Below are 9528 nucleotides of genomic sequence, written 5' to 3' on the forward strand. Positions count from 1 at the left end.
TGGTATTTTGTGGAAAAGCCACACTCAAGGGGCCAAAGAGCCGCATGTGGCTCACGAGCCGCAGTTTGCCGACCACGGCCCTAAACAATATCACTGAATACAATTTTCCCAAGGTTATTTTCTTATGAGTCAACGTTGAGTTTAAGCATAAGTATTGAGCAACAAGAATAACCATCAGAAACATGGGGAATAAATTACATTTTTTACTTTCAACACCTGGTGTCGCCAGCATAACACGGCACAGAGACGCTCCGTGCTGTGCCCGATGGAGGGGAAGCTGGGTCTTCCCGCGGAGATGAGCCCAGAGGCCTGGCCACACCCTCCAGCACGACCTACCTACACCCCGGGCGGGTGCCAGTCTCAGGAATCACATGGGTCTACAAGGTGCCTTTTATGTCTGTGTTTAATTTTGAGCATAATGACGCAAGGCAAAGACATGAGTGAAGTAAATTTGGAATACTTTTTTGTTACATGTGATATTTCACAAGCCATGGCTCGTTCACTTCCACCAACAGCACCCCCAATCGTTTGACCCTCTGCCCATTGCACGTGTCTGCTCCCCAAATTCACAGTGACTCTTGTTTAGATTGGCTTGTTAACGACACGCCTGGAATTAAAAATCCAAAAATCTCTGCAAAAACATCATTCTTTAAAGTAACTGTGTTCACGTTGGACTTCCAAAAAAGGGGAGATTTCAAGAAGGAAATAGAGTGTCCTCTAGACGTCACAACCAAAGGTCACAGCGCTGACCAGCGAGAGGATGAGTTACCGCTGTGAGGCCTGGTCGGCTTCAGCCCCTGACAATGTGAGCCCCTTCCATTGGCACACGGAACTGCTGACGGGCTAGCTGGGGAAGTACTTGTTAGATAAAACTGGAAAAAAAAATAAATCACAGCCCCAGTACTTCACAACTCGGGAAGCTGTTTTAAAACAAGATAACTGCCTAATAGCTCCCAGTTGTTTTCAGGCAGCAAACCCTGCAAAACCCTCTGGCAGTATAGTTTTTTGATATTATTTCAATACCCTTCAGATTGCAGGAGTGTAATGTTATGCCTGGAGGCAGGAAGAAGCATGGTGTAGACTGAAGAACCTCTATGTCTGAAATAGACATACAGCTCATGATTCTCAGGTGAAACCTGGCCACCGTTTAGCTGGGTGACTGTGTTTGAGTTATTTCATCCTCTGAGCCTCGGTTACATGACCTGAGGATGATAATGCCATGTCAGCGATAGCTATGTTATAATGTATATAAAAATCCTGGCACATGGAGACTTTAATAAATATTAATACCCCTCCAAAAGAAGGGGAAATCACGGAATTATTGTAAGGGAAAAAATAACAGAATGTATTACAGAGAGGTAAGTGTCTGGCATATAGTTTGTGTCCAGTAAACATTAGTTCCTTTTTAACTTAGTCATCCCTAGAAAAAGCCATATCCTATCTAGAATAATTCAATGGTATTCTTTGTAATGAAGTTTAATCTCTTGTGCATAGAAAAAGTTGTATAACCCTCTCTGCGATACTAAACACTGCACACTAAAGATGATGTAGCACCCCCACAGTTGATTGCAGCATTATTCACAGTAACCAAGAGGCGGAAGCAACCCTAGTGTTGGATAAACAAAATGTGGAATCCATTCCTAGCTAATAAAGAGGGAATATGCTAGTTGACTGTCACACCCTCACAAAGGTGGCAGTGCCCACAGCCAATAAGGAGGGAATATGCCAACTGACTGCCACACCCTCAAAGATGGTGGCACCTATAGCCACAAGATGGTGGTGCCCAACCACCTAGGGTGGTCCGAGGTGCGGGTAAGCCTCAGATGGCGGCTGCCCAGCCACCCAAGGCTGCTCGAGGCTTGTGCTGCCGGCAGTGGCAGCAGCAGAGGTGTGATGGGGGTATCATCTTCCCCAGATCACTGGGTCACCTGCTGGACTGTGAGAGGGGGCAGGCCAGGCTGAGGGACCTCCCCCTCCCCCCCAACTCCAGTGCATGAATTTTCATGCACCAGACCTCTAGTATACAATATTCAGTCAGACGGGAAGGAAATTCTGACACATACTACAATGTGGATGAGCCTTGGGGACATTAATTATTCTGAATGAAATAAGCCAGTCACACACACACACACACACACACACAAATACTGTATGATCCCACTTGTATGAGGTCTCTAGAGCAGTCCCATTCATAGACAGAAGTAGATGGTGGGCACCAGGACCTGGGGGAGGAGAAATGGGGAGTGGCTATGTAGTGATGGGTAAAGAGTTTCAGTTTTGCAAGATGAAATCGTCTCAGAGTTCTATTGTACAACAATGTGAATATACTTAACACCACTGAACTATGCACTTAAATGGTTAAGATGGTAAATTTTATGTGATGATTTATCACAGTTAAACATGAGGAAATGGTCGGTTTCATGAGGTAACTGGTAAGCTGTCATAATAACACAGGGTCCTCAAGCTGGTCAATTGTGGACTGTTACAGATAGCGCGGAATCCATGTCAAGCTGCAGGACTTAGGCCTGCCACCTGAATAATTATCTGGGACTTATAGCAGGATTCACCTGCTAGAAAAATACGTGGAACTTGACATCTCTCACTATATAATATTTGCTATTATCATTGGAAAACTATAAGTTGTTAAAGCTGGAAGGAACTTTACAAATTACACTTTACAGTCCAAGAAAGTGAAATATAGACCTTAACCCAGTGAGACAATTTAAGATAATACAGACAGTAATTATGAGAAGAACTGGAAAGAGAAACCATCTCCGGCTCCCTCTACGATCCTCTTAATGAATGGACGCCTTAACTCTCTAGAATTCCTTAACCTCTGAACTGCACTGTTTAAGATGCTGCCACCAGGGGGCAGCAGGGGTATTAGGCTGGTATTCTAAAACCATGGATTTAAGGCCCCAAGACATTTCTATTATTCCTTCCTCAAACCCAAAATATACATGCATATTTATAAAACTTTATTAATATTAACAAGCATAAAGTTTAAAAGACATCCATAACTTTGTTGTTAATTCTCACCTGAAGATTTTTTTCCATTGATTTTTAGAGAATGGAAGGGAGAGAAGAAAAGGGAGAGAGGAGGGAGAGAGAGCAAGCAACACTGATGTAAAAGACACACATGGATTGGTTGCCTCCTGCATGCACCCCAACCAGATTGGGGATACAAGAGTGCCTTTGACCAGGAATTGAATCCGTGACCCTTCGGTGCATGGGCTGATGCTCTAACCATTGGGCCCACTGATCAGGGCATAGGACACCATAATTTTTAAACAAAACAATATGTGGGTCCAATGGAAGTAACATCCTTTCTAAGCCTTCACTGTCTTTCATTTAGTCCAGTCCTAACTGATGTAAAGGTTAATGAATATGTTAGTTTTAAATAAATAAATAAATGACTTAATTACAGAAACCTATCCTATTTCTTTACATTTGGAAACAGATTTTCCTACTACTTGGCCTGTGAGGCTTCAGACCACAACCCCAAGCCCATTGGAGAATTTGTCCTCAATCTTCCTTTCTTGGTCAAGCTCAGGCTTTCTTTTAAGGCCCCTGTGTTACAAAGGAAGGTCTCTCGACAGGTTTAACCCTTCGGCAACTGTTCACAATAAAAAACAGGAGATCCTAGTGAACCGTACGTGCACACCATCCTCCCAATGACACGACAGCAATTTCCACTCTGCCTTTAGACGTAATACCACCAACCAGAAGCTCACAGCACAGCCGCTAGTGGGCGAGACCTGAGTTTAAAGACAGGCCCTCCCCGCACTGAGACTTTCAGAGTTCCATCTAACGCTAGGCATGAGGGGCGACAACGTTAGCAGTGACATTTTGGTAATTAGGCCAGTAGTCACCTTCACACTTTCAAGCAATAGTGACCAGGGACCATAGTCCCTAAATTATTCAAATGCAAGCTTTTACTGCTGTCTCAGACACATGGGAGCAGTCCACTTTGACATTACAACAGAGCTCACTAGAGTTAAAGGCATTCAAAGAAATTATTCTCTGCTCAGATCATTTATTCTTCTGTAACTAATGAGTCACCAGTTAACCTAACCTAGCATGAAGCAATGAACTATTGGTTACTAATGGCAAAATAGGAATGGGACATGCATAAAATGCTTATAATGAATGAATTACTGCAAAACGCATCATGTATTTAGATACTATTTTGGAATCCTTTGCCATCTATTGTGTATCAATGATGAGATTTAAGAAAGAGTCCTATCCACATATTCTGCTTTTAACTTTTCCCCCAATAAAATAATTACTATTTTTAAATGTAGACTATCCCCCCAAAACAGAAATATTTATTTTTATAATGGTATATAAAGTAAGCTTAATTCAGTAATTTATTAAAGAATTATTAAAAATGATTTTTTATAACACTTAAAAAACTGAAATAAAGTAATAAAAAATAAAAACAACATATATATTAGGAAAACTCAAATTAAAAAAACAAAAAACAAAAAAACAATAGCAAGTGCTGACAAGGATATGGAGCAACTAGAACTCTCATACATTCTGGATGGGAATACAAATGACAGGGCACAGCTACCCTGGAAAACAGTTTGGTAGTTTCTTATAAAGATATTTATCAAATGACCCAGCCATCCTACTCCCGAGATCTGCCCCCCAGAAAGATGAAAACTTTTGACCAAATAAAAACCTATATAAAAATGTTTATAGTGCCAAAACCGTTTTGGCTCAGTGGATAGAGCATCAGCCTGCAGACTGAAAGGTCCCAGGTTCGATTTCCGTCAAGGACATGTACCTTGATTGCAGGCACATCCCCAGTAGGGGGTGTGCAGGAGGCATTTAGTCCATGTTTCTCTCATTGATGTTTCTAACTCTCTACCCCTCTCCCTTCCTCTGTAAAAAATCAATAAAATATATATTTTAAAAATGTTTATAGCAGCTCTATTCATAATCCCCCCAAACTGTAAAGAATCCAAATGTCTTTCAACAATGATTGAATACAAAAATTATGGTATGTCTGTAAGATGGAATGCCATTTAGGAATAAGAAAGAATACACACGTCTGTGTGAAAAAGCCAGTCTCAAAGGTTTCACACTATATAATTTCATTTATGTGACTTTCTGGAAACGGCAAAACTTATACTAATCCCTCCCTCATGGTTTTCATTATGTTTTTTATAATCTGCATATAACTTTATAGAAAACAAAATCAAGAGAGAAAGAGTAATTCAAGGCAGGCAATTATGACTCTACTAAAAAATAAGGGTCCTTAAAGAATGCTATTCAGTCCTCATTCAATGCTCATAAATCAGTAAAAAATCATGAGCCGTAGGAATATTAATACTTTTCATTAGCTTTCTGCATGCTCCTAAGTAGAGATGACAACAGGAAGAGCTAAACACTCAAAAAGTTAAAAAGCAGATGCAGTAATATGAACAAATGGACAAGGGTACAGCATAATGTGCAAGGTACCTTTCCAATTTACTCCGGCATAACTCAAAATGTCAGACGCACATTCCATAAAACACCCCCCACTGACGGAAGTGAGCTCTTTCTTTCTTTCTTTAAAATATATTTTATTGATTTTTTACAGAGAGGAAGAGAGAGGGATAGAGAGTTAGAAACATGGATGAGAGAGAATCATCCATCAGCTGCCTCCTGCACACCCCCTACTGGGGATGTGCCTGCAACCAAGGCACATGGCCTTGACCGGAATTGAACCCGGGACCTTTCAGTCTGCAGGCCGATGCTCTATCCACTGAGCCAAACCGGTTTCGGCAGGAGTGAGCTCTTTCTGACTGGCTGCCCATTATGTGGAAGGCACTACTGGGGAATCAAACTGAGGAAGTCCTGATTCTCATCAATCAGCATTAATAGATGAGAAAATGCTAAACATTTTTGTCTGAATTTCGCTTGAAATAGTCCAACACTGTGTAAGGCTAGCATGCAAACACAATGACGTGGGTACGAATAAGAGAAAGAACGAAAAGGTGAAGCAACTGCAGCAGCAAAGCCCCACAGGGTGTGGAGACAGGTGTGGCCGTGGGGAGGACGAGCACAGGAGGGGGTCACTGAAGGTTTCTGACAGCCGTCGGGGGGCTCTGAAGAATGGGTGACACTTTCCATGGGGAGCCAGTGACTCCGGTCCCTCAGCAGTGCTGTTCATGTCGAGGAAGGAGGGTCCCAAGGAGTCTGGAGCAGAGCCACCGCCTCAGCATGGAGGAGCAGCGGAAGCAGGCTGAGAGCAATGAGCACCTGGGAGTAACGCATCTGAGGGCCCCGATGTCTGGAAAGCTGCCCTGATCTGCAGCAGCTAATGCATCAGGAGGCAGGGTGAATGACTAAAGCCCCTCCCTCCCTAATCCCCAAAACCTGGGAACGCGCACAAGGGACTTTTCAGATGTGATTAAAGCCAATGGCCTTGGGATGCAGAAATGATCCTGGATTATCCGCATGGGCCCAATCTGACCACGAATCCTTCAGAGCAGAGAAGCTTTCCTGGAACCGAGCAGAGAGCGAGCTGTGACCGCCTTGGAGGGGTCAGAGGGATGTGATATGTCTATCTTTCAAGGTGGAGGGCAATGAACCAAGGAATGTGGGCAGAAAACTGATTGTCCTCCAGGGCCTCAGGGTGGGCCTCAGCCCCGCTGACGCCTTCCTTCCAGGCAGGGAGATCCCACAGCACCGGAACCCAACGCAGAATCAGATGTGCGTCTCCCAGTCCTTAGGCCTGTGCCTGTGCCCTCTCCCTGCTTCCCCGGTGAAGGGCGCTTTCCTTCCATTACAATATGTGACCTTCCGAATCTCTTCTCTCCACACCCCACTGAACCACCCCATGTGAGGTCATGACCCTTACTACATGGAGTCACTTAGCACCAACACCGCTCCACCTGAGTCCTTGCTATTTGCATTCTTCCCCTTTTCAGAGTTTACATGGATTGAATAGGTACTAAATGCCAAGTACTATGAAAAGAATTCCTCATGGGTTTTCTTATTCAATTCTCCCCAACAACCTTATCAGGTAGACATGACTGTTACGTGAATTTTTAAAAATAAAATAGTTGAAAATCATCCCGCTGATAAATGACAGAACCAGGATTAAAACCAGGAGTCTGACCAAAGAGTTGGTCCCTTTAACCATGACAATATCTGTCCCCTAAGTGAGAAATAGAAGTTCCAAGATCTTGTGCATTTATTAACACAATACCCTTTAGCATACAGACAATTAATAGTTGCTGAATATGAACCAATGGAGCAAAGATAGTTTTACCTTACTATTTTTCTTTTTTTTAAAAGAAAACTTTATCATGAGTAGTCAAGTATATATAAAAATAAAGTAATGATATAATGATCCTCCAAACACCCATCCCCCAACTTCAATACTTAACAATGTAGGGTCTATCTTAATGCTAACATTTAATCAATTTAATATGATATTATCTGGTAGAAAAAGTTCCCTATAATGTTATTCTTTTTCAGAATCACATATTCTTTTTTTTTTTAATATATCTTATTGATTTTTTACAGAAAGGAAGAAAGAGGAATAGAGAGTTAGAAACATCGATGAGAGAGAAACATTGATCAGCTGCCTCTTGCACACCCCCTACTGAGGATGTGCCCGCAACCAAGGTACATGCCCTTGACCAGAATCGAACCCAGGACCCTTCAGTCTGGTTTCTCCTGGGAGTCAGTTCAAGAAAACAGCATTTGGGGGGAATGAGGGCAAACTACAGGAGCTCTTCATATCAGCATTTCAGTAAATTGTGTGAGACCGGGGAGACCAGTCTTCAATTGAAGGAAAAAGTGCATACGTACATGCTTGATTAAGACCTACACTTTACATGGGTCGACCCAACTGACTTAGAGGTACCCCTTAGTTGTTGTTTTTATTAAATTAAAATTTTATTTTATTTTTTAAATTATATTTTATTGATTTTTTTTTTACAGAGAGGAAGAGAGAGGGATGGATAGAGAGTTAGAAACATCAACCAGCTGCCTCCTGCACACCCCCTACTGAGGATGTGCCCGCAACCAATGTACATGCCCTTGATGGGAATTAAACCCGGGACCTTTCAGTCCGCAGGCCGACGCTCTATCCACTGAGCCAAACCAGTTTTGGCTACTCCTTAGTTTTTAATACATGATTTCTCCCCGCAACCAGGAATTTTCTTGTCAGTTAAACATGAACAAAGTACGCTTGGGGTGAACCCTGCCCTTATTTAAGGTTTCCAGTGCGATTGTGTTATCTTTGGTCAGCAGAGTGAACCAGCAATAACGGTATTGCATAATCAAGACAGCAAGAGAAACACACTGCTCCAACATTTCCTCCGTGTCACCCACAGCTCCAAAGGAAACGAAGCTCAAAAACTGGCAAATGCCAGAAGTTTTTACATTTCTTTTGCAGCTTTTGGTCTCCTCACAAACACGAGCCTCTAACATTAAAAACAATCCCAGCCCAGCCAGCATGGCTCAGCGGTTGAGCATCGACTTATGAACCAGGAGGCCACTGGTTCGATTCCCGGTCAAGGGCACATGCCTGGGTTGTGGGCTTGATCGTCCGGGCAGGAGGCAGCAGATAAATGGTTCTCTCATTGACGTTTCTCTCTCCCTTCCACTCCGAACTCAATAAAAAGATATTAAAAAATAAAATAGCCGAAACCGGTTTGCTCAGTGGATAGAGCGTCTGCCTGCGGACTGAAGGGTCCCAGGTTCCATTCCGGGCAAGGGCATGTACCTTGGTTGCGGGCACATCCCCAGTGGGGGGTGTGCAGGAGGCAGCAGCTGATCGATGTTTCTCTCTCATCATGTTTCTAACTTTCTATCCCTCTCAATTCCTCTCTGTAAAAAATCAATAAAATATATTTTTAAAAATAAATTAAAAAACATTAAAACAAATCCCGAAAAGTGTTAAGTCTTATTCAACGGAGAAATCCTTTCACAACTACCTTGTGAAGTATTCCCTTTTTCCTATTAGCAACAGCCGTGCACACCCGGAGGCAGGTCCTGTTCCAGCAGCGGAAGGAGCCGCCCCCCCTCCTGTCCCCCCTCCCGCACCCCGCGGGCCGGGCCGGGACGCGGCCCCGGAGCTGCACCCGCGCAGGGACGGGCGGCCGGAGTCCCCGGGTCCCCCGGCCACAGCGCACGCGGGCGGGGCAGCCCCGGGTCCTCGGCTCGGCCCAGCCGGACCCTCACCTGCTGCGGAGCGGCGCCCTGGGAAGCACGGGCCAGGCCGCCGAGCGGAAATCTCCAGCCCAGACTCACCGGCCCCTCCGGGAGGCCGCCCCCGGCGGCGCCCCCTGGAGGCGGGACGCGGTACCAGCCCGCCCGGCCCCGCCGCGGGGTGCCTTTGCCGGGGCAGACAGGTGCGCTCTGACCCGCCCCACCGGCGCTCCCGGCTGCCTCCCTCCCTCCCCGGGGACCCAGAGCGCCTGGGGGGGGATGTTTTAGGGGGGGATGTTGTGGGGGGGAATACATCACATCGGCTACACACAAACACATGCATAGACCAGCTTCTGTGGAATGAAGTCATCA

General features: G+C 44.5%; 1 protein-coding gene across 2 annotated transcripts in view; it reads right to left on the minus strand.

The window, feature by feature from the left end:
* Positions 1-9314, minus strand: part of GGACT (gamma-glutamylamine cyclotransferase) — a 37665-nt gene extending 28351 nt beyond the window's left edge. The window contains exon 1 of one of the 2 annotated variants that reach the window (XM_036454637.2): positions 9190-9314. The gene's annotated coding sequence lies outside the window, so the exon portion shown is untranslated. Of the gene's footprint in view, positions 1-8942; positions 8965-9189 lie in introns of those variants that run through there. The other variant, XM_045588768.1, reaches the window with a different exon arrangement.
* Between the last annotated feature and the right edge of the window lie 214 nt (positions 9315-9528).

This window comes from Pipistrellus kuhlii, unplaced genomic scaffold, assembly GCF_014108245.1.
Source record: "Pipistrellus kuhlii isolate mPipKuh1 unplaced genomic scaffold, mPipKuh1.p scaffold_m20_p_3, whole genome shotgun sequence".
Taxonomy (NCBI): domain Eukaryota; kingdom Metazoa; phylum Chordata; class Mammalia; order Chiroptera; family Vespertilionidae; genus Pipistrellus; species Pipistrellus kuhlii.